Genomic DNA, 22,790 nt, shown 5'->3' on the forward strand with positions numbered 1-22,790 from the left:
CTATTGAACTCACAGAACAGCTGACGTGAGAGAAACTGGAGGTTTCTAGCCACCTCTGCTCCCCTGTTCGAATATCAGCCCCGTCCATCTGCCTCCCTAGGTCTATCCACAGCCAAGCCCATCTGCATGGCAGCATAGTCTAGTAGCCAGGACACCGGAACGGTCTGCAGGAGAGCTGTGTTCTAGTCCTACCTCCTCTGCTACTGGCCTACTGTGGGCAAGTCATTCCCTGCTCCCTACCTCAGTTCCCCCTTTTGCCTTGCCTATTTAGGGTAGATCTACACTGCAGAGAATGCATCCCCCAAGCCCACACTGAGTCTCAGAGTCCAGGTCTGTTGACTGGGGCTCAGGCTGCAGGTCTGATCTCACCAGTGTAGCTGTCTGGAGCCCAGGCTCGGAGATCTTCCCCAGCTCGCTTCTACGCTGTTCTTTCTAGCCACAGACCCAAGCTCAGAAACTGAATCTTGTGGGTCTTCCACTGCAGTACGACACACCCCGAGATCAAACTCTTCTGGGCAGAGTCTCTCTCCCTCTGGGTCTGTCTCTACCAGAACCAGAGCTGCATTACCAGCTCCAATGGACATACCGCGGCTAGCCTGGGCTACCTGCACGCTGCACTGGCTGCTAGCCTGTCCCATCACTCGTGCTACTGTGAGCTAATATGGGTACTTCTAACTGAGCTGGAAATTCCACCTGCACTGCAGATATATCCAGTGCGCCTGTTCAGCATCCAGCCCCAGGGGCCCTGAGCTCAGCTGGGGTGTGAGGAGTTAAAGTCACCCATCACCATTAACTTGCCCTCACCCATCTTCATCACCCTACAGCCCACAGGAGCTGGCTGTGATGTTTTTAAGGAGTCCACTGGTGTAGAATCCAAGTAACAACTTTACCCCAGGGCAGGACTATGGGATGAAATAATGTATGCAACAGGGACCGGTTGTTCGCACAGACAGACAGACAGACAGAGCCCAAAGGGCTTTGCAGGCAGTGCAGCGGACTCCGCTCTGTGTTACAAACCTGGTCCTTACTGGGCTTTGCTCCTCCACAGGACAGCTGCAGCCCTGCCTAGGTGGGCTACCTCCAGCCTCCTGCTCGAGTGACCTCACAGCACGGTAGGGAAGGTAGAATTATTTCCCCATTCAGGCTTTCAGGTACAGAGATGGGGCCAGGAATAGGCATCTGTGCAGGGAAAGGACCAGGTGGCCTCTCAGCAGTCAGAACTGTTGTTTCAGGTCAGCTCCATAACCCCCGACCTGTAAGAGTGGGTCTCCGGCACCATGCAGGCACACTGGTTTGGGACAGAGGGCAGGCAGACGTGGAAGCAGGAGGACAGCTGGTGGCTGAATCACCAACACTTCCTAGACTACTTTGGGTTCCACAGCTACAGATCCCCAGCCCCAACACAGAACTGCCAGGAGCCACAGTGACAAGTAAGGCAGCTGCAGTTCACCTCTGTGCCAAGGCACATGGGGCCTTCTTCGCAAGTTTGCAGCTTCCTCTCTGGCCAGCCCTGCTCAGTCACTTCCCCTTTAAATCACATATCCCTTTGACTCCACCCAGATCATCTGTGTTCACACCCCCTGCACAACGCTCAGGGCCCAGGGTTGCTCACCAAGCACAAAGAAAGCTCACAGCACCACCTCCCTACGCTCCTTGCATGGACAGAGTGGTGTTCCCCAATGCCCCATGCATTACAAGGGGACAATCACACGACTGGCCCAGGACTGGGAACCGAATGATGGTCTCGATTTTTTTCCCTCCCTATGCATGGGTGGAATAAATTTTGTTACATGCACCCAGGCATGCATGGATGTGCACCACCAAGGGAAACACAAGCTGCTGGCTGTGAGAGGTCTGTCAATCAGGTGGGCGGCACCAAGGCTCCGCTTGCGGGGAACACCCTACCTGAACCAAGGTGTTTCCTGCATAGTGATCCAGAGCAAGCTATGGCCAGCTACTCTCTCACCCACAGGCCAGACGCACCCTGCCTGACAGAGGCTCTCATAGGTCAGAGGCTGACGGAGCAGGACACTAGTGAAAGCACCTCAGCCTGGCTTGTAAATCACCTATCCAGGCCTCTGCCTGGGCCAGGGTCCAATTCAGGTTCTGATACCTTGCAAATCACCAGGCTCAGAAACTCCTGCTGGGCCGCTCCTGGCTGCACAGCTCTTGCTGCCAGTTGGACCCTATGCAAGTGGCGCACACCAGCTGGAGAGTAAGTGCCCCACTGCAGGGAGGAAGGGTTCTGCAGCCTGTGGGGCCTGCCAAAGGACAGGGCATGGATATGCCCTGCTGTGCCATATGAAGGAACGCCCCAGAGAGGAACATCTCACCGGGAGGCAGAAATCAGCTGTCACACTCAGGAGTCCCACAGCGTGTCCTGCTGCACGGCCCCTTCACACGCTGCTAATCCCACTGCCAGCGGCTGGGCTTGCCCAGTCATTAAGGTCATGGTAATTGGAATCCTAACAAAAGCACCAGAAGGCTTCAAATGGCTGGCACCAGAGCCCATTGTTTGCATTGCAGCCATGCCGGGCGAAGAGCCCTATGGCCATGTGCCCTCCCCCACAACCTCGACAGCGCTCCCCACTGACAGCCCCCCGCAGAGGCAGCACAGCAGCCGAATTTCACCAGCAGGCTCCACACAATGCCCAGGGAAGGGCTGCTCAGCCCATAGGGAACTGGGTGCAGCAGCCACAATGAGGCTGCCTGGGGCTTTGGTTAACCATCTTGGGCCTGGCTCCTGGAGGGCAAAGCGGTCCAGGGGCTTCCAGACAAACAAGGTCAAGGTTGGTGCCTTGCCATTCCTTCCTCCACACAGGGCCACTGAGCCCACGGGCCAGCTCAAGGGACAGCAGTGGGAGGCAGAGCGTTTCACCTGGCCCCACTGGGCCACTTCAGTGACACCTGTGAGACGAGTTGGTGGGTCTCATTCCAGTTCCCTAGGGAAGCCAGAACACCAAGGTGAGACGTGTCACCACGCAGTACCGCCGAGCTGCTGGCAGACCTTGGGCAGGCTGGAGCCTTTATTGACATGATACAGGGACAGCTGTGGGCGGGGGAGAGCAGAGAGTTCACCCTCCAACCTACCCAGACTGTGGCTTTGGGGCCAAGTCTGCCACCTGCGAAGGCAGCTTTTGCAGCATGCACGGTGGCCATTTACCTGTCCTGAGACCCAACAAACTCATTTCACACCTACCACATCACCACCACAACAGGTGGAAAAATACTCAAAAAGTTACTTTCGTAAAAGTACAGCTGCAGGAGGGGGTGTACTTAAGTACAAGTCACCAGTGTCCCCCTGGAAAAGTACTTGAGTAAAAGCACACCCACCTCTCGTCTTTATTGTACTCAAGTACCCAGAAGTGAAAGCAGGTGCACTGTCCTGCAAGTAACTTTCTGGGTACTTTTTCCACCGCTGATCATCACCGCAACCCACTGCTGGAGATGATGGGATAAGCCCTGCGAGGTCCTTTGCCAGTCTGGTCCCAGCGTTCTCTTCTCTTTCATTGTTTTAGGAACAGGGAAAAGCGGTCCTGAGTCTGGAAGCGAAAAGGCAGAACCCAGGGGAGCTAAGATTGTGTGGTTCAGAGAAAAGCACTGCTCATCAGGGAGCAAGCTGTCTGCTCCTGCTTCTGTATGTGCCATGCAATGCACTTCCCACAGCACATCTGATTGGGTGCCACTTCTTGGAATACAAGTTCAAACTGCAGCAGGGGAAACTCAGCCCTTCCTCCTTATATGGGAGATTACTTCAGTTCCATGCACTGTAAGGGGAATGAGACCTTTCAAACAGGTCTTGTCTGCCCTGCATGGGTTTTCAAAGGCTAGTGTTTCCAAATACGTCTCCTCCCCTTATTGCCACGCCACATTTAGCTGCTGTCCTCTCCAAACAAGGCTGCATGATACAGAGGCTGAATATTCGGGGTAGGTTACAACAGGTTCTGAGAGGGACAGCTTAACTAACTTTACACATTTCAGTGTAGCTAACACAGTGCAGCGGGGAAAGAAGAAGCTTTTCTCAATGCGATTGACAGAGGGGCATGCCTAGAAGCTAACAGTGCGATACAATTTTTAAAGCTCCCTCACATTTCATCAACTACATTACCAGTAATCAGACCTTGAACTGTGAAAGCAGCCTCGTCACTTTCAGTTTTCTTTACTGTAAATTTCAGGTTGGTTTTCTTTTTCAGCTCTCATGCATTGGACTTGGATTTTCATTGCTGCTGGAGCCTTACTTTGCAGTAGTTCTCAGACTTTCGCACTGGCACCTCCTTTCACACAAGCCTAGCATTGTAACCCCCCCCACCCTCTAAGTTTTTATATGAAGGTAACACTATTATAAATGGTGGTGACAAAGCCAGGTTTGGGGTAAAGACCGACAGCTTGCAACCCCCTCCCCCACATACCAACCTTGTCACCCCAAAAAGTCACGAGCGAAAGTTTGAGAACTCCTGAGCTAAAGTATCCATTTAAGCGCAACTCGGATGCCTAACAAACACTTGGCAAAAAGCATATCTTTGGTTTTAAAAAAAAAAAAAAAAAAAAAAAGTTACTCTCTCTCTTCCTTTTATTAAGAATGAACTCATCTCTGAAATCCCAGGGTGTCCCTAGATTAAAGCACAGCTGGTCATACATGACGTTCCTAACATCAAAGATAGCATGTAAGCAACAAACAAAACCCCCAAAGCCTTGAAAGATGTGCTATCCTTAAACTTCCTGCTGTAGAGTTCTTTTAAGAGAGCGCCTAGCACACTGGCTTTTAGACCATGCCATGGTGCCGACTCCAAAAACCCACAACCAAAAGTTGGGCACCACAAACCAACAGGGCACTGACACTAACTCTGCACAGGTGGCTTCCTTCAATCAGCTGCAGAATTCAGAAGAGAACGCAGTAGTTTTGCTTCCCAGTCCCCTGTGCTCTCCCCCCTGGAACCACTAGACAAGCACCACCTAAAGATGCATTTGATCTACACACAGCATGGGGTTGCCAAACGTTTGTCGAGAGCCACTCCACTGACACCAGAGGCCGGGGGACTCCCAGGTTCTAATCCCAGCTCTGACACAGACTTGCTGAAGAACAATGAAAAAGTTACTGTAAATTTTTGCCTCCGGTCAGGTTAATGACATTGAAGCACCAAGAGCATTAAAGCCGTGTCTACCCGTGCACGCTACTTCGAAGTAGCGGCACTAACTTCGAAATAGTGCCCGTGACGGCTACACGTGTTGGGCGCTATTTCAATGTTAACATCGACGTTAGGCGGCGAGACATCGAAGCCGCTAACCCCATGAGGGGATGGGAATAGCGCCTACTGTAGATGTTCAATGTCGAAGTAGGGACCGTGTAGTCGTTGCGCGTCCCGCAACTTCAGAACTGCGGGGTCCGCCATGCCGGCCATCAGCTGAGGGGTTGAGAGACGCTCTCTCTCCAGCCCCTGCGGGGCTCTATGGTCATCGTGTGCAGCAGCCCTTAGCCCAGGGCTTCTGGCTGTTGCTGCTGCAGTCGGGGATCCATGCTGCATGCACAGGGTCTGCAACCAGTTGTCGGCTCTGTGGATCTTATGTTGTTTAGTGCAACTGGGTCTGGGAGGGGCCCTTTAAGGGAGCGGCTTGCTGTTGAGTCCGCCCTGTGACCCTGTCTGCAGCTGTGCCTGGCACCCTTATTTCGATGTGTGCTACTTTGGCGCGTAGACGTTCCCTCGCAGCGCCTATTTCGATGTGGTGCTGTGCAACGTCGATGTTGAACATCGACGTTGCCAGCCCTGGAGGACGTGTAGATATTATTTATCGAAATAGCCTATTTCGATGTCGCCACATCGAAATAGGCTACTTCGATGTAGGCTTCATGTGTAGACGTAGCCCATGTGTGCTGGGGTCGTGATTTGTGAAGGCCAGAGGCCTGGGCAATTTTTCATGCACATCAACAGAGCGGACTGGGTGAGGAGTTGGCATAACCCTAGCAGGTCTCTCCTCCCCCGGTGGCACCCTGGCTCTGTGATCTGGTGTGAGGCGGAGAGCGCAACACTGTGAAAAGCGGGTAATGCAGGCTGGCAGAGGAGCTGGCTGAGCTTTACAGCAGCTGCTGGTTGAGTTTGGTCTTCTCTAGGCAGAACACACATTATTCCCTTTGGAGAACCAGCAGGACAGTAGTTCAATAAGATCCTTTCTTAGGGCACAGGCCAGCATTTTTCCATCTGTGTGGAATAATTTTTGTTATGTGCAGACGTGCACCATCATTGAAACACACGCTGCCAGCTGTGGGTGCTCTGCTAAATCAGCTGAGCAGCACCTGAATCTCTCCTGGGTGACCACCCAAGCACTTGGCCTACAGGGAACACTCCTCAGGGTACAAGCACAGGCTAGAAGGGGCACTCAGCAGCACTGGGCTCCCCCCTCCAGCTACAATGCACCATCCTTGCCCCTTACAGCACACGCCACCCACTCCACTAGGCACTGGTGACATGCCCAGCCACGGCACCCTACCCCATAATGCACTGGCCTACTGCAGGCCACACCTTGCCCTAAGTCACACCATAGCCAGCCTGCTGGCCTACCCGGAAAGGGGTGAGGAGGAGGGCCAGGGGAAGCTCACTGAGCTGGTCCAAGCAGGGCACCTTGCTCTGCCCAGGAGAACAATCTCGCCCACAGCTGCCAGGGAACTGCTGTGGGTTGGGGAGGTTTTGTCCCATGACTTGTGCCTCTGAATATGGAGACCACCCCCGGCCCCGAGCACAGACACAGCCCTGCCACACTCCCACATGCATGTCCTCTTTGCAACGAGGATGGTGACCTGAGCCAGCTGGGGGATTAGCTCAAGAGCGGCCTGGGTGGGAGGTTTGTTAGCAACAGGCTGGTCACCTCCAAGGAGCAAACAGCAGATGAAGCAAAAGAGGTTCTGTGGCCTAGTGGGGGTGGGGGGCACTAACTGCTGTACCACGGACAGACAAAGCCACACCACGCTGGTCCAGCACGCTCGTGGTCACAGAGGAAGTCAGGTGGGAACTGGTAAGGGGGTGGCGAGGGAAGGTTGCAGAGCTGCCGGAATCCCAGATCTCTTCCCGTCAGAACTTGGCTCGCAAGGCAGAAGTGCTGGAGGTGGGGAAGGTGCTTTCGGGCAGGGGTGTGCAAAAGGGGGGGCAAGCCCCTTGGGCGTGGTAGGATCAGCTGTTGGGTCTCAGGCTCATCCGTCTCCTTGAGCATGTTGAACTGGATGACTCGTTTTAGGTCTGTGTAGTCACATTTCTGTACCGATGAAAGTTTTCACATTCTACAGATTTACACCTGCTGAAAGGGGTTTCTCCCATATGAGCAATCAGAATTGCCGGGAGTCTGGGGGCCCCTGCTAACTGCAAGGATGAAAAGTGAAGCCCAATGTAGAACTTTTGCACAACCCTGCTTTAGGGGAACTCACAACTAGAGCTGCAGGTTGCAGGTTGGCTGAGCTGCTGTGGGGCTTCCTGTGCAAAGGGGCACAGAGGGTAGAGAAAGATATACAAGAGGGGCATGAAGGCCACAGAAAATGCCCCATGCCCAAGGCCCATCAGCTCGGTTTGCCACACAGCCAGGGCAGGAGCCCAGCTGCCACTGGCCCCGGTCTCACGATACCAGGGCAGACAGGGCCAAGCACTGCTTAGTGACCCTCATGCAACCCCACCAAAAACCGAAATTGGACAGGAGGACTTGTACACAGGACTGCCCCCTCTCAGCCTGTGCCCCATGGAATCCATGCAATTTGGATTTGGATAGCTGCTGGGGCCCCTAGGTATTTCAGCACCCCCCTGTGGGGCTGGGGCAGGAGATACCACATACATCACCCCATGTCCAGAGCAACCCTCCGCAAAGCACACAGTCCTGTGACTGCGTTATCAACCACCACACGCCTGCCTTGCCTCACGCAGTCACATCCGGGCCAGGAGGAACTGAGACTGCTGATGTGTGTGGGAGATGCGTCACTGCTCAATTCAGAGCGCAAGTATCCCCCCCCAGGCCAGCTGGGGTCTCCAAGGGTCCAGGTCTGGCCTCAAAGGCTGAATGGAGTATTCAGCAGCTCAGCAATTGTGTGAGACCAGGGAGGATCACTGGCCCTCTCTTGCCACTAGAGAAAACAAGACATGGGCCAAGTGAGGTGATATGATCAAGGTCACATAGGTAGCCAGTGGCAGAACCAGGAACAGAACCTCTCCCCCTGTCACCCTTCTCTTCCCCGGGCAGCCAGGACAAACTAGAGGGCTTCAGGAGCGGTCTTAGATTTTTCTTCCCAGCACAAAGAACTTGTTTTACCAGCCTTCATGGCCCCCAGTGTCACCTTCAGGACACGTTAGACAGCTGCTGAGGTGGGCGGACACAGCCACATGGAAAGTGGGCATTGGGCTAAATATTCGGCTAGAGAAAGGGATGGGCAGTGCCCTATGTGGTCCATACAGGAGAGGCCAGGCGCCCGAGATGATACCAGCAGATAGATCCAGCCACCAAGTGACCAAACCGGAACACGGCCTGTAGTGACAGCCCCATCGCTGTTGGACAGCCCTTGGCAAAACAGTGCAAGCCCTGGATCGCCAGTGGGGCCCCCCCAAGCATGTACCCCTTGGACTCTTGCTGAAAATCCCCAGCGGACAAACCCAAGGGCTGACTAGCCGCACAAGCTGCTCTGCTGGCAGCTTGGAACCAGGTGTGATGTGGTGAGGGGGAGAGCTCAGTGGTTCGAGCATTGGCCTTGTAAACCCAAGGTTGTGAGTCCTGTCCTTGCAGGGGCCTTTTAAGGGTCTGGGGCAAAATTGTCAGGGATGGTGATAGATCCTGCTGTGAGTCCAGTCCCCTGACCTCGCAAGGCCTTTGCAGGTCTATGAGATATGATATGTATATCTCCCATTTCCCTAGCTTGCTATGGGAAGAGCCATCAAGGGACAAGCCAGGGTTTCTACCAGTGATTCCTTCCCAAGGGGCCACGAGAATGCAACCTCCAGCCCCTGGGGGAGGCGACCTCCTCTCCTCACACACTGGAAACACGGAGAAGAAAAGGTGGATCTAGGCTCTTCCCTTGCTGCCAGCTTCTCCCTCATTTCCTAATCACCCAGTGAGGTCTATGAACACAGCCCCAGGGGAGTTGTCGGGGACAGCTGCCTCTATGGGCCCAGCATGGCTGAGTAACAGCAGGCCCTGGCCTAAACTGTACGTTTATGCAGCTGAGTGGCAAAGTGCAGGACAGGTCCCCCTGCTCTGCCATCCGCACGGCACACCTGCCTGCTCCGCGTGCCCCTGTTGGAGTCAGGCCTTCAGCTCCGACACAAGCAGCCCAGTGCTCTGGGCCAGACGTCCCAGGTTCAGTAACAGAGCCTTGCAGCCCAGAAGCAACATCACCAGAATCTGCCTTGCTCTGTGTCGTGCCAAGTCCCAGCTGGCTGCTGGGGATGCCTGGAGCGTGACATGTACGCGACATGCCCTGCGGGTGTGCGCAGGGCCAAGCTGTCCCAGCCTGGTTCCTAGGGATGCCCTCCCACAAACCTGAGCGTTGGGCTGGCTGTGGGCAGCCAGCAGAGCCCAGCTCAGCATTTGCCAGTGAGGAGAAAGAAGGGGAAATTGTCCCCAAACATCCAGGAAGGAAGGGGGGAAAATCCTGGTTTGAGAAATAAATTGAGAAAAGCCCCACAGAAGTATGACAGGCCGGGGGGTTTGACAGGCCACCCCAGCCTCCTCACCCACTCCTGGCCCAGCCAAACAAAGGAGAAGCCAAGGGCTGATCTGGCTCTGTGAGCTGTGCACATAGCCACTTCCGTTCCCCCCATTATAAATACAGCGTGCTCATGCGACAGACCACAGCTCAGCAGAGCCGCAGCGAGCCCGCAAATGCTTTCAGGCTGCATGGCTCTCCAGCACCTGACCCACCATGGGGGTGGGATCAGTGTCCTTCCTTTAGCAGCTCCAGACAGCATTGTGTGAACCCAGACCACCCCAACATCCCACAGTAGGGCCCACTGAAGGGAGCGGATGGGTTCCCTACAACAGGGAAGAAGCCAGGCTCTCGCTAAAGCCCACTGCTGCTTTAAGGCTGGAACATTCTAAGCTTTGTCGCCTCACTGGCCTCAAGATCCCACACCAGACCTGGTCGCAAGCAGCCAGCCCTAGCTAACCTCCCCTAAGGCCCAGAGGGGCTGTGGCTGAGTACGACACATGGGCCAGAAACCTCTACATAACAGGCAACAATCCCTTCCTGGAGAGGGAGGCAATCTAGTGGTTAGAGCAGGAGCTGGCATCAGAATTCCAGGGCTTTGCTCATCTGTAGCCGTGGCTCTCTGGGTGGCTTCAGGCGAGTCACTAAATGTCAGTGACTTGCTCCCCCAGACCCCGACAGACAAGCACAAGCAGCTCTGCTCACCCAGCTGCCAGAGAGGGCTGCAGGACTCCACCACTGAAAGCTCATAAAACACTTGGAGCTCCCTGCTGCCAGCATGTGGTTTTCCTAATGCATAATTCTGTTCTCTCTAGTCTTGGGCCCCGCAGTATAGAAAGGGTGTGCATGTGCTGGAGCAGGTTCAGCAGAGGGTAATGAAAATGATGAAGGGGGCTGGAGCACATGACTGAGAGGAGAGGCTGAGGGATTTGGGCTTATTTAGTTTACAGAAGAGAAGACTGAGGGGTGATTTAACAGCAGACTTCAACTTCCTGAAGGGGAGCTCTAAAGAGGAGGGTGACAAACTGTGCTCAGTTGTGACAGATGACAGAAAAAGGAGCAATGGTCTGAAGTTACAGAGGGAGAGGTGTACGTTGAATATCAGGAAAAACTATTTCACCAGGAGGGTGGTGAAGCACTGGAATACATTGCCTAGAGAGGTGGTGGAATCTCCATCCCTAGAGGTTTTTAAGTCCCAGCTTGACAAGGTCCTGGCTGGGGTGACTTAGTTGGGGTTGATCCTGCTCTGGGCAGGGGGCTGGACTTGATGACCTCCTGAGGTCCCTTCCAGCCCTAGGAGTCTATGATTCTACCATCGCTGATAATATCAGAGTGCCACACTTACCCCTGCCCTCGTGTTCAGCTCACATGACTACCATGAATCCTGCACCCACCATCGTTGTTAGCTCGTCCTTCCACTCTATGTATTCAACGGCCACATAGTCACTAAATCCTCAAACACGAGCTCTCTGGGGCAGGGCTGTCTTTTCCTCCTTTGGAAGTACCCAGCACGTCAGGACCCTGATGGGATCCTAAGACCTCACTAAATAGCACAAAACACGATCAGCCAGGTAACAAAGTTCCACATAACCCTTCAACCCCTGGCTAACTGCTCCTGGAGTTCCTCCTTCCGAACTGCTCGGCCCATACCCTGGGCCATGTCCACTGAGTACCCTTTGGACAGGAAGCATGAGTTTGTCGGTAAGGCAGTAAACTGGGAGCCAGGCTATCTGGGGGTAGTTCCCAGCTCCACCAAGGAATTAATGTGTGACGCTGACTTGGGCATCCGCTTGCCATCCCTCTGTCTTGCCCTAATAAGGAATCTGCCCCGGTGAGACTCCCCTACCCACTTAACCCTTCCTCAGCCAGAAGGACGCCTGCTACCAAAGTGGGAGATTTCAAGCAAGCTCGGCCAGCGTGTGTCAGCCAGCAGGGACGTACCAGTCACCAACCATTAACAAACCCTCTGGTTTGGTCACGGGGTAGGGGAAGAGGCCGGGCTGAGAAAGGAAGAGGATTTTTGAGCAGGAGGGAATCTGAAACAGCAGCAAATCGCATGAGCAACAGGGCCCTGTGAAAGGCTTGGCTGAATGGTGGGGTGGGATCAAGGAGGAATCATTCCCCGCATGGAAATCAGTTGGAGGATTTCTAATGTGTAGAGGAGCTCCCATGGCTAGTACCTGCCGTCTCCGCCCTGGTCTTTGCACCTGACAACTGTTCTGCAACTCCTGGCAGGTTCTAGTTTTGTGCCAAGGGCTCACCTGAGCAGCCCCAGCTGGGCAATACCTGGAGCTGATGGGCAGCATGAGCAGAGAAGCCCAGGGACAAAGAGGTCCCAGAGATGCCCCTGCCCACCCCCAGCGCTCCTGGAATGATCCATGCACATCAGGCAGCCGGGAGCGTGCCCAGCTGCTGTACCTGTCCCTAATCAGGCTGGGAGTATCTGTAGTGTAACCCTAGCGATTCCAGTGGCGCAGGGGGATCCGAGCGGATCTGAGAGGTGGGGGGTCTCCCGCTGCAGAACTGCTGGCACTGTCCCTCTGACCAGCCCTAAACCCAGCACAACAGCCCTGCCTGGAGGTGCCGTACGAGACTCGTCACACGGACTCTGCCTGCACCTGTGCCTGGCGTGCAGCCAAGTCACCACAAACTCACTGCCTCCGAGGAGCCCCCCTTCCACAGGGGAGAACACAGACACTGGGCTCAGGCCTTTCTCCCCCATGCCTGTGGCCCTCCCCGGGTGTGCACGCGTTGCAGGGGGGAGACCCTGATCCCACCTACATCAGCATGAGGCCAGAGCATCCCCACAAGGGGCCAGCCCAGGTCACCAACGGGGCCCTGGCCAACTTCAGCCCTTGGCTCTCAGGGTGCAGTCTGGGCCAGGCAAAGCCGCCCCATGCCGCCAGGAGTAATCCACAGGCGCACACCCTTTCCACAAGAAAGAGGAAGCGCACTATTAGCAAGGCCTAAAGGAAAAACACATTACTGGGTCACCATGGTAACCTCACCCCCCCACCCCATCCCATCCCTTGGCCCTGCTGGCTGGGAGAAGCAGGATTTCCGCTGGGAGAAGAGCAATTCCCGGATCTGAGGGTCTGCAAAGGAGGAGGAAACTGGCCTGGGTGGGCGGCGGGGGGGGGGGGGGGGGACACAAACACACTCCAGGACCAGGCAGAGGCAGGGAGGGGAAGTGAGCCCCCTGGCCCACAGAGACAGGAAGCTGCAAGTTCCTGCCCCCAGCTGAGCCCTGGCCAGGAGGCAGCAGGGAAAGGGGAGCAGACACTCAGCACCCGGGGATGCCGGTCCCAGAGTTCCCCTCACGCCCCTCCCCTTACAGACAGGCGGCTTAGGGGGTAGGGCTGGTTCTATGAGGGGCAGGTCACCACACCAGGCTTTCGGGGGCGGGGGGAGAGATACAGCCCCCCCGGGACAAAAGTCATCGGAATTGCTAGGGCCAAAGGGGGCCCCTCCCCGGGCATAGCCCCAGTGGCAGTGGCTGGTGAAGTGCCCCCCGCCCCCACCAGCAGTCCGGCTCTGGCCGCAAAACAAGCCGCTTGCTTGTGCAACACCCTTTCGCAGCGGCTGTTGATGAACCCGGAGCCCAGCGCAGAGGGGCCGAGCGGCCCCCGGCTCCCTCCCGCCGCTAGCCCCAGGGGCGGGGGGCGCCACTCCGGATTCACACGGGGGCCAGGGGAGACCGGGACGGCGGAGACGGGACCAAGCCTCGTTCAACCCGGGGAAACCGGCCCGGCAGCAGCCGCGCTCTCTGCAGACATGGGCGGGACGGGGGGAGCTGCGGCCCCGGGGCTGGAGCCCCCCCCCCAGGGGAAGGGAGAGCCCCATGCAGCAGCCGCCCGAGCCAGGCGCCCACCCCAGCGCAGCTCCCGGAGCCGGCTGCGCATCAAAGGCGGGGAGGGGCGGACGCAGCCCCCTCCCCATCAAGCGGCTCTCCCCACGGCTGGCCCCCGCCTCCACCCGCGCCCCCGGGCGCTGCACCCGGCGGGCTGGGCTGGGCTCGGCTCCCGGGGCACGGCCAGCCCCGCCCCGCCGCGTCCCTTACCTTCGGCGGCTGCCGCCCGCGGGCGCGCAGCGGGAGAGTGGCCGGTCCTGCGCTGGGGGGCGCTGCCCGGGCGCCTCCCTCTGCTAGCGCCGCTGCGCCCTCCGAGCCGGAGCCCGGCCGCGCACGCCTCCCTGCGAGCCCGCTGCAGCCGGCGGAGGGGCCCCAGCCGCTAGGGGCCTCCCATTCATCGACCGCCGCCCGCCGGGGGCTGGCACGGCACGGGGGGTCTGCAAGTCCTTCCCGGGCACAGCCCGCCGGGACAGCCCCAGCCCCCTGGCCTGCAGGCTGCCGCCCGGGCTGAGCTCCGCCTCGGCACACTCGGACCCGGCCTGTGCTCTGAACGAGAAGGGGACACAACAAACCTCGCTCTGGGCACTGGCCACAGCCCCGGTGCGGGGGGAAGAGGGCCTGTCAATCAACCCATTCCGGGGCGTGGCTATATAGATAATGACCAGGGAGGCGGGGTCTTATTGGATTTCCCCCCTCCGTGGCACGTGCTTCTGCCGCCCTCGGGGGCATGCAGCCCCCTTGATTTCACAGGCATTCAGGTAGCGTCTGGCTCTCAGAGAGATCAGGGCCCCCACTATCCTCCACCAGCATGGGACTCTGGAGCCCAGTGGTTTGCCTCTAACAGGAGCCAGCACCAGCTGCAAGGCCCCCAGGATGGGCGGTGGTGAAATAACCACTCACCGGGGACCTTCCCTCCAAGGAGTGAGTAGCTGAGAGGCGAAGTGACTCATCTAAGGCTGACCCAGTGACCCGCATGAGCACCCAGCCGGTGCCCTGGTGAGCGCACAGTGTGGGTGAGATGAGGGGCCTGCCCCCTTCTCTCATTGCCAAGAGATGTGCCACTGGAACAGTTTGCAGGCCCCCAAGCAAGGGTGGGAGCCTGGCCCATAGAGAGCTGGGGGGCTAACAGACCTCTAGTCCACTGACAAGTCCAAAAGTTTTGGAAAAAGGGTTTCAGAGTGCACCAAACCCAAAAGTGCTGGGGATTTTCAGCAAATGGAGGACTCTGAAATACTGTCAACTCTGGTAAAAAAAGAAATGAACTTTTTGTTGAGGCTGAAATGACACATTTTCCTTGGAGACAAACAGACAGGCAGACGGCCACACTCCAGTTCTGCCGAAGATTTCAGTGCCCTTAATCCAGCTTTCACCTCAAGGCCCTGATTTCTGCAGAAGTTAGATGCCTAAATACTTTGAGGATCTGGATGGAGTCATTAAAGCCAACCCATGGCGAACCAGTCCAAACCACTCCCTAGCACCAATGCAATTCTTCCCCTCTCCTCTAGAAACCCAGTGGGGTATTGTCCTGCACAGAGCTACTGGGGGAAGGGGATTGAATGGAGGATGAAATCCCCCTTGGTACCCAAAGCTGCCTCTTGGCTTAAGGGACCTAATGGTGTGCTAACCCTTGGGCTGCTTCCCAGCATAGAACAAGGGTGAGGTGACATCTGTCAGAGAGACGACGTGGACAACCAGACCTTCATTGTGCATCACAATCCTCCTCATCCCCATCCCAATATCACAGCTTTGCAGGTGATCTCCCAAGGAAGCTGTCACCCACCTCTGCTCTGCGGTCACCCTCTGGGTTGGAGTGCAGCTGTCCTGTGTTATCTCTGATGGGATGTGCAAGCGGATTTCCTCAGCTAGGACAGCAGTGGGGAGGGAGGTGATTACCCAACCTCAGGTCTGACCAATTTCACACCTCTGCAGAAGGTGCCTCTGGGGTTTAGTGAGTGCAAATGCCTGGTCTGTGGAGCTTTGTCCAAGGGTCTCCAGCAACACAGCAGCCCCAGACAGGTCAGTACGTGCCTGGTACTGCCGGCTCTGTGCTCCCTGCATTACCAGGAATCAACCTGGTATTACCCAGGCCCAGCTCTGCTTAGCAAGCTGGGACAGGCACAGCACGCAGTGCTGACGTCCAAACTCTGGAGAAAACACAGAGCTTCACTGCAGCCAACAGCTCATGTCCAGGAAGCCTGTCTTGGATGGGCCAGCGCCCTGACCTAGCTGCCCCAACGACCTCAGTGCTGGAAACCCAGCCTACTTCTACTCCTGAGCCCACTGCCAGTCTCCGAGGGGACTCCCAGGGAGCACCAAGGTAGTTACTGCTATGAGGAGAATCAGGCCATTAGAAAACCATCAGAAATGGTGTGACCCTGTGGCGCTGCCCATCAGGACTTCTGGGTCCTATTCTCTGCTCTGCCATTGACTAGCTCTGGGATCTTGGGCGAGTCGTGTGCCTCAGTTTCCCCTCCTACTCTTCACCCGTCTTGTGTAATAGCTTGTCAGCAGTTTGGAGCTCTTACTTCGGGCCTGCTGTTGCTTTAATGCTTAGGCGTGCCAAGCCCCCAGTGTACCAGCTGCTGCACAGTTTGATTGCTATTAAGTGCATTCTGGTTGTTCCTAGCTGCCTCCGGCCCCATCGCTCTGGGCGCAGTATACTTATATTGCTATCAGATGTATTGTGGTAGGTCCCAGGCATTCCAGTTATGGAACCTGGCACAGCACAAGAAAAAGTAACCCTACCCCAAAGGTGGTATGGCCTAAGCAGTCAGAAACAGTGTCCTCAGGGCTCTTGGTGCATAGCCCATGCGTTCCTTGCCCTCCTCTTTCCCCTCCCTCCCTGGTTTTCTGCAGATGCACCATGGCAGGGGCCAGTACTCCCTCTGATCTTTTTTCCATCCATCCACAGGTAGAATAAATTTTGTTGCGTGCACCAAGGCATGTGCGGATGTGCACCACCTTCAAAACACAGGCTGCCGGCTGTGGGTACTCCGCAAATCAGCTGGGCAGCAGCTGCGTCTCTCTTTGGCAGACGCCCAGGCGCCCAGCTTACAGGGAACCCTGGCAGTGGGTAGAGCCAGTGAGGTCCCCTCTGTGTTCTGGGCCCACGTGAAATTCCAGAGCAGCAGCACACCGCTGGGAGCTGAGTTAACTTGGCAACCCAGTTCAGTGGGAGCTGCAGAACCAGGGAAGTAGCAGCTGTCCCCCCAAGTACCATGGGGCTGTCCCTTCCCTGGGGTTGCTCCAGGCTCCCTGCCCCTTGCAGGACAGTCCAGGGATAACTCTAGCAGGGGCTCTGGGGGAAAGAAGGGTGTTAAGGAAAGGCTTTCCACTCACAGTCCTGCAAGGCTCCTCTGCTCCCAGCAGGGGGAGACTGGAATGGGTAAGTGAAAGAGAGGGCAGGTACCTCTCCCCACTCCCTAGCCCGGGGCTGTCTCTTGCTAATAACTCTGGGCTTGGCTGGTGGCTGGAGGAACTTTGCTTTCTTGGCTAAACAGTGCCCACCTTGGAGAAAGGTGAGCTCTGAGCAGGTGGCCTCACCTGCTGCACCAGGAGCTTCTGAAAGGTCAGGTGCGGCTGGGGAGAGCGCCTGAGCCAGGGAGCTTCTTCCCCCTCTCAGACAGGGGCAGTGCGGGTCATACACTAATGCAGTCATAGAGGGAGAGAGAGTGGAATGATATCCAATCACTCGCATCGTCTGTTCCCACCGGCTGGAAGGGAGCCAGCCCTGTGTTACAGCCAGCTGGGTGAGAGGGGACTCGGACCACTAGGGAATCAGCAGAGACAGTCTGACCCCCCTGCAGTGGGTGTCAGGACCCCCAGGTTCTGTGCCCAGCTCTGCCCCACCGAGCTGTGTGACCTTGGGGAAGTCACAGCCCTGCTTGGTGCCTCAGTTTCCCCTCTTGACCTCCTAGGTCTACAGTGCTCACTAGTACCGTTAGATTGGGCTGCTTACTATGGACACACCAAACTACCTTAGCTCCGTATCTGCACGCATAGGAGTCCCTCATGATCTTTAACATATTCAGCTTTGCTAGACCCATGTCTGCCGTTATCCTGGGGAAGTGAGGCACAGATCAGCTTGCCCAAGGTTAGCAATAAAGCTCAGACGTGAGCCCAGGTCTCCTGAAGCCTGGCTAGAGTGCTAAACATTGAGTTATCCTTCCTCCCAAGCTTAGCCGGTGCCTCCAGCTGGCTCCTCTAGTGCAAAAAACGACCGCCCACACTTGCTCCTGGAGCACCGTTCATAACAAAAGGTGCAGACCCCTTTGAAATCAAGGCGCTCAGCAATCACCCTGGGTCACAGCAGCTTGGGCAGCAGCGTCTCGCTCCTGGGAAATTTTTTCCAATTTGGAACGCTGCAGAGGGAAAACAACGCCCAACCCTTGTAGCCCGTAAGTGGTGGGGATGCCTGGCACACCTCCCGGAACATTTAGGGGCAATCTGCATGTTACACCCCGTAGGTCCCCTCCTGCCCACATGCTGAGGGTTACCGGAACCACTGCATTGGGAGAATAATCTGGATGCTTGTTCTGCCAATGGTGGGGCATTGGGGGCAGCAAGGTGCCGTCTTTAGCCAGCAGCATGCGCCCGATGTCATGCCACATCCTGAGACAGATCCCCAGGCAGCTGGCGTAAGCAAGCACTGGGTGCCAGGGAGGGCAGCAGACTGCAGCCAGCCTGGCCCTCTGATACACATTCAGGGGATGCTGCGGTTCAGCCCGGGGGAAACACCCCCGAAGCTGGGGAATAATGGGGCTCAGCGTGAGAGTACCAGTGCAGAGAGCAGAGCAGAAGGGCAGCCGGGCCATTACAGCAGGGCCCAGAGCGCTGCTAATCAAGCAGGAGCTGCTGCTCAGGCGTGAACAGGAGTGCTCTCAGAGCTTGGCTCCCAAATGGAGCCTGGGAGTGCAACATGAGAACGGCCGCACTGGGTCAGACCAAAGGTCCATCTAACCCAGCGTCCCGTCTTCCGGCAGTGGCCAATGCCAGGTGCCCCAGAGGGAGAGAACACGACAGGCAATACCAAGGGATCCATCTCCCTTTGCTCATTCCTAGACTCTGACAAACAGAGGCTAGGGACAACCCCACCCACCTGCCTCCTGGCTCATTGATGGCCTATGTATTTATCTAGCGTTTTTTGAACCATGTTCAGTCTTGGCCTGCACAGCATCCCCTGCCAAGGAGTTCCACAGGTTAACCATGCGTTGTGTGAAGGCAGCAGGCCGGAGACATCAGAGGAGATGCCCAAAGCTGCTCTTGGAAAAGGGTACTTCAGCCAGTGCTGAGCTGGGAGAGGCAGGGTGGGTTCGGCATTAAGGGCATCCTGAGCAAGTCAGAGATCTCTGAACAGTTCTACTAAAAGAGCCCAAGTCCTCATGTGCCCCAGTCGGCCTCCTGGCTGGCAGCCAGAGCCAAGAAGCCATGGACTGAATGGGACCTGGAGACCAAACTCCAGAGCTGGCGCTTCCAGGGCAGTGGGGAGAGACCCACTGGCAGGACATCTGACCCCGCTCAGTCCAGCTCATTCCATCCAGCTGTGCTACACTCCCTTTAACCCCCGGCAGCCTGCCTGGTGGACAGTCTGTAGCTACTCAGGGGAGAACCGAGGCCTTGCGAGAGGAAGGGGCCAATCCATGAAGCAGGGGCTGCCCTCCCTAGCCTGTTCCCCCTGTCCCGCCCCCAAGGCTGCTGGGAGAGCACGGGCGCATGGAGGGGAGCCATTACACCGTGGCCATTTGCTGCAAGGAGAAACCAAGCCCCTGATTCTGTTTTTGGGCGAGCGAGGAGGGGAAGCTACCGCTGAGCAGCCAGAGAAGGATGCTAGCGCTCACCACACTTCCAGCTTCAGATAACCCCAGCTGCACATCTCCCCTTCCCCCAGCTGCTCTCTCTCCCTGCAGAGCCCAGCCACCCTCTGGGACCAGAGCAGGAGGCGCAGGGGTATTTTCGGCGCTAACCCAAGGGTTATTTTTGCACGCCTGGTGGTTATTTTTAGGGCTGTGTTTGAAAGACCTGCATGGCAAATGCATGATGCTGCTGCAGAGGCTCAGGGGCTGTTAATGCAGGGGGGGGTTCGCGGATTGTCCTGCAGCCCACCTGACTACAAGGCTAGCCAAAGGCTCAGGCTGAGTCCCCACTCTCAGCACTGATGGATCATCAGCTTCTGTGTCTGCCTCCCGGTCCTGCTTCCTGTGTATCTGGCTCGATACAGGGGTGTCCTGTCCCTTGCAGTGCATGGCTGCCACGCTGCACCCCAAGCAGGCTGCATGGACCCGGTGTATCCCAATTGGCAAAGGACCCCGGGGCCAAGAATTTCCGCTGTGATTAGCAATCCGGGGCGTGCCTTCTGAAAAAGCAGACCCCCAGCTAAGAGCCCAAAAGGCGAGGGCCCTGGGGTTAGTCAAGGTTGAAAGTCTTGAAGGTGCCTAATTCACCTAGGCTCTTAAGCAGCCCCCAAAGTGCCATGTGCCCTGAAGCACCAGCTGACTGCAGTGGGAGCTGCTGGGCGCTGTGCATCTCTGCAAATCGGCCCAGTTCTGGAGGGGTCTACCCACGGAGCCAGGAGCCTGCCGCTGGGCCTCGGTGGGTGGAAACCTTGGCCCTGATGTAGAAAGCGCTGTGGGACTGGAAGGCCTGATAATGAACACAGGATGGACCTAGAGTGGCTAGAAGAGGCCATGAGAGCTGCTGGTATGAACTCAAAGCATGGAGGTTGGCAGGGGAGCAAACAGCTGCAAGTCACAGGCCAAGCATGGGAGAGCCCAAGGCGCTGTCAAAGCTCGGCCGTGCAGGGCAGCTCTGCTGAGCAGCAGAGGCGTGAGCCTGGATGGACTGTGTGGCAGGGCAGAGCCAGTGTATTTAGTGGCCGGTGTCTTTTGAGCCACCCTGGTGCTCTGTGACGGGGCACATGAGAAATCCCTCTTGTCGCCTGCAAGAACAGGAAGGAGCTGGACCTCCATTCACACAGGAAGCCATTTGTGTCGCAACCGAGTGAGCAGCCGGGCGCATTGCAACAGCCGCTGGCAGGCGTCTGGTGATTGGCCGTGGAGGTGGGGGAAGGGGACGGTCATTCACTCCCCCCACTGGGACATAGTTGTTTACATGCTCAGGTGCTGGCCATGCTGGGTGACCAGGTCCTTCAGGAAGGCTTGCAGCTTGCAGCATTTGTGCACTGGTTTGGCACCTCACATGGGTGCTCCAAGTCTCACCAGCCAGGATTTTGCTCTGCTCTGCTCAGACCAGTGCTATCCGCCATGCTCAGTGTGGGGGAGACACCACCAGCCCAGCAGGTGCACCGAGCTGGCCAGTTCTCCTACTTCCAGCCCACACACCAGGGTGATCTTCCAAACCTGCCAGCACCTGCGCAGGGCAGGGTGGGAGCAGCTCTGCTGCAGGAGCTGGGGATGGAGGAGGAAAGCTCAGCGGGTGCACCATAAAACAGTTTGGAATATCCAGGGCCTGGAGTCTTCACTGCCCTGCCCATGCATCAGCATTCCCACCTGGGTCGTCCGAGTTCCAGCCAGAGCTCCCCACATGCTCTCCCCAGGGTGGCGCTTTACTCCCGTTCTGCACGGGCTCCAGGAGCTCCTCAATCTGCAGCGTGGTGGCAAACCAGCCCCTCTGCGGGTGGGCAGCGTGCAGTGATGCTGGTTGGAGGAAGGGGATCCTGTGCTGGTGGGAGCAGTGGGATCACAGAACCCAGCTGCTCCCTGCCCTTTGTTCTGGATGAGCCCCTACACTAATTTAGACCCCAGAAGCATCACCCCTTCCCCAGAAGGGTTCTGAAGCCCTGTGCTTTTCCCAGCCCAAGCCAGGGGAGCCCCCTGCGGCTGCCGCATACCCTGCGAAGAGCTGTTGGTCTTCACTCTGGAAGGGGGGTGGGATAGATCAGTGGTTAGCACATTGGCCTTGTGACGTTAGGGTTACGAGCTCAGTTCTTGCAGGGCCTTTCAATGGTCGGGGCAGGGTAGATTAAAAAGAAACTCTGGCAGGGATGGCCTAGGTCCTGTGGTGAGGGCAGGGGCCTGCCCTGCATGACCTCTCAAGGTCCCTTCTGGTTCTATGATATGCAACCAGCACCTGCTGCTGTTGGTTCTCCTAAGCTGAGGCTGGTGTAGCAGCACCCCAGGGACCACCTGTGGCCCCAACTCAGCAGGTACTAATTTCCTGGCCCTGTCAGCACTGAGCTGGCTTGGAAGCTGGGTTCCCTCTGTTTTTTTTTCTTCCATCCATGAGCAGAATAAATGTTGTTGGGTGCCCTGAGTCATGGGTGGATATGCACTAGTAGAAACACATGCAGCCAGCTGCGGGTGCTCTGCTGATCAGCTGGGCAGCCCCTGAATCTCTCCTGGGCCACCACCCATGCATTCAGCTTCCAGAGAGCATTGATGGGGAGCAGCACCCGCCAGGGAGCCCTGCAGAACTGCCTGGATGTGGGGGGAAGTGACTTCTCACTTGCCACCGATCAGTGATGGGCTGCTCGGCTCGAGGTAGAGGAGGGGAGGCTGAATCCACTGCAGATCTTGCATGGGGCTCAGGGCTGCTCATTCAGTTTCCTCATTCAGCATGAGTTGTCGCTCTGCAGAGAGTGCCTGCAGGCTGCATCCGGGGCAGCGTGTCAGCAAGCAGGGCTGTTCACTCACTGTTCACCACCCTGGTGTCACTCACACGTGGCCTGGCCCACCCAGCGAGGGCTCCCACTGCCTTTCCAGGGGGCAAGGGAGGACAGGGCTGCTCCCAGGGGGAGGTGGGCATGAGGGGTGACGCTGGGGTCCTGACTCAGACCCAGACGGAAGACTGGCACTTTTGCCAAGGAACAGGGCTACATTCAGAACTGCTGGGGAGATCATACCCAGCTGGCACTGCCAAGGAGGGCCAGGAGCAAGGGCCCAAGCCCACAGACAGCAGTGATTGGCTGATGTGCTCACATCATGGGAGAAATCACCATGCCCACCCAATCAGAAAAGAGCGACTGACCATTGTCCCTCCCCCCAGATCTGGATGGGCTGCCGTGCCTCAGTTTCCCTCCTGCTGGGCCCAGATGCACGCACCAGGTCGGAGTGTGTTGTCAGTGTCCCTGTCCTAGGGGACATGAGCCTGGCTCGTGAGCTCCAGCTGCAGAAACACTGGCTGTCTGCTCCACAGGTCCCTGCTTTGGGCCTGGCTCCGCCGCCCCGATCTCCCCTGACCCCCCCGTGTGAAGCCTGGTCCTCTTGCTGAGGAGTAGCTGCTATTTCCAGCAGCTGGTGCCCCCCTGGTTCATTAACA

At 57.0% G+C, this 22,790-nt stretch overlaps 1 protein-coding gene across 5 annotated transcripts in view; it reads right to left on the minus strand.

Moving 5' to 3' along the window:
- Positions 1–14,102, minus strand: part of FGR (FGR proto-oncogene, Src family tyrosine kinase) — a 47,312-nt gene extending 33,210 nt beyond the window's left edge. For 3 of the 5 annotated variants that reach the window (XM_074976107.1, XM_074976103.1, XM_074976104.1), the window contains exon 1: positions 13,728–14,100. The gene's annotated coding sequence lies outside the window, so the exon portion shown is untranslated. Of the gene's footprint in view, positions 1–3,333; positions 3,384–13,727 lie in introns of those variants that run through there. The other 2 variants (XM_074976108.1, XM_074976106.1) reach the window with 2 other exon arrangements.
- Positions 14,103–22,790: the final 8,688 nt, after the last annotated feature.

The sequence above is a fragment of the Carettochelys insculpta genome, chromosome 24 (assembly GCF_033958435.1).
Source record: "Carettochelys insculpta isolate YL-2023 chromosome 24, ASM3395843v1, whole genome shotgun sequence".
NCBI lineage: Eukaryota > Metazoa > Chordata > Testudines > Carettochelyidae > Carettochelys > Carettochelys insculpta.